The sequence below is a fragment of the Dendrobium catenatum genome, unplaced genomic scaffold (assembly GCF_001605985.2).
Source record: "Dendrobium catenatum unplaced genomic scaffold, ASM160598v2 fragScaff_scaffold_1608, whole genome shotgun sequence".
In the NCBI taxonomy this organism is placed as follows: domain Eukaryota; kingdom Viridiplantae; phylum Streptophyta; class Magnoliopsida; order Asparagales; family Orchidaceae; genus Dendrobium; species Dendrobium catenatum.
The window spans coordinates 516,700-518,725 of record NW_021320070.1 but is presented as its reverse complement, the minus strand read 5'-3'; the positions used below and the strand labels follow the sequence as shown (position 1 = coordinate 518,725).

The window sequence follows — 2,026 nt, the reverse complement described above, 5'->3', positions numbered from 1 at the left end:
GATTGAGTTCCCAATTATAAGATCACATCTTCCAGTGATATCTTTCTAGTCCCATACTAATTGCTTTGATTAAATTCAAGAGGATATGTTGGTCTTTGATTATTAAAAGCTTTATTTTGATTATTCAAATTTGTGCCTTTGTTATTTTAACTAGAATTCCATTAATTTCCGTTATTATTATTTGATCAACTAAAATTTGGGGGATCCTCCAACCTAGATTATGTGTATTAGAATAGTGATTGTTTTGTCTTCCAATTAAATTTATATTTTCAATCCCTTGGATATCATTTTATTTTATTGAGCTTTTATCTTCCAAATGTAATGATGAATCAAAATTTAAGCCTAAAGTTCTCAACTTCTTTGATATTGCTAGAACTTATGCAGTTAACATAGATAAAAAATCATTTTCATATACACCTGCCACTCTCATAGGATTCACCCAATCAACCTGCCACTCTCATAGGATTCACCCAATCAATATGGCACCGAAAATTATTTATTTCCATTTCTTCAATTAATTCATAAGCATCTTTAAAAGTCTTTAAAATCAAAAAATCTCCATTTGCATCATCAATTATGGCTCCAAGGGATCCTTCCAATCCATTATAAAAAATTTAAATTATCAACCATTCATGTAAGGCATGGTGAGGGCACTTTTGAAGCATCTCTTTGAATCTCTCCTAACTCTCAAAAATATATTATCCTTCTAACTGAGTAAAAGAAGCAATGTCATTTTCTATGCTTGTTAACCTTAGAAGGTGGGAAATACTTTTCTAAAGTTTATGGGCCAACTAATTCCATGTAATAATAGAGCATAGGGCTAATAAATATAACCATATTTTTACCTTTCCTCTTAGAAAAAATGGGAACAAACTAAGTCTAATTGCATCATCACTAATACCATTGTACTAAGATATTACATAAATTTCTATGAAACCTACTAAATGTAGGTTAGGATCTTTAATGGGAGTTCCCCCTTTTATCATCTAAATGATTACATGTTTTAATTAAAAATTAAATTAATGGGTGGTGGGTCTATTTATGCTTTGGTGAATCCCTTTTACTAAATGGATTGCAAAATCTTTAAGATGTCTAGAATATTATAAGTTTTGAACAGGGTCAGCCCTTTTAAAAATCTTTTTGGTAGTTCTAATTTTAAAAACAAGTATCTCAATTTTAGAACAAAAATTTAAATGTGATTCCCCTTTATGTCTTGTAAGCACCATAGATATGCAAGCAATAAACTAGAATAAAAGAATACAGTATGATTAATTATGAAAATAATTTAGGGCTCTATCGATCCCTAAATAATGCTTAGATTTTATTTGAAATAAATATTATAAAAATCTCACTTAATATATGCAAGTATAAGTGTTAAATCAAGTCATATAGTGATAGAGTAGATTATCATTCCAAAGAGGAAGAATATTTAAAATTTTCACTTAATTTAAATTTAATAATTACCCTACTCAATTAAAATAAGTTTTGGTGGAGATTCAATCAATTAATTTAAATGTAAAAATAATTAAATGAAACACTAATTGGATAAATTATTTTGGATTGATGGACTATAAATACAGTATATTTCTTAATGAATCTCTTTTATATTGATGTTATTCAGATCATATGCATTACTGACTGCTTGGTCAAGTGTGAAGTGCCAAAGGACAAATTAACCCTTCCAACTTTCATACCACTCTAAACTCCTAGTTTGTCACCTTATGAATATCCTATGGGAGTAAGTAAAGCATGTACTACTGTTAAAACTCACTCAAGATAATTCATCTCTATAAATTTGATACATGGCAAGCACTATGCCTATGCTTGAATCATAATAATCTAGCTTTCGTGTTTGTGCCTACTTTCCTATTTTTAGGTTCCACATTCCACCTAAAATTAACTATACATATGGAAACTACATTAAATGAAGACCTAGTATATTAAAAATATCTTGTAATTATTGATGTTTAGAATTCATTAGATATGAAGAACATTTGAATCATAACTCCATATTTTATTTACACCA

General features: G+C 28.5%; 1 non-coding gene across 1 annotated transcript; it reads left to right on the top strand.

Moving 5' to 3' along the window:
• The first annotated feature begins 636 nt into the window (after nucleotides 1-636).
• On the top strand, nucleotides 637-744 carry LOC114581235. Its single transcript, XR_003703124.1, has one exon. It is a non-coding gene; the product is annotated as a small nucleolar RNA R71 (small nucleolar RNA).
• Nucleotides 745-2,026: the final 1,282 nt, after the last annotated feature.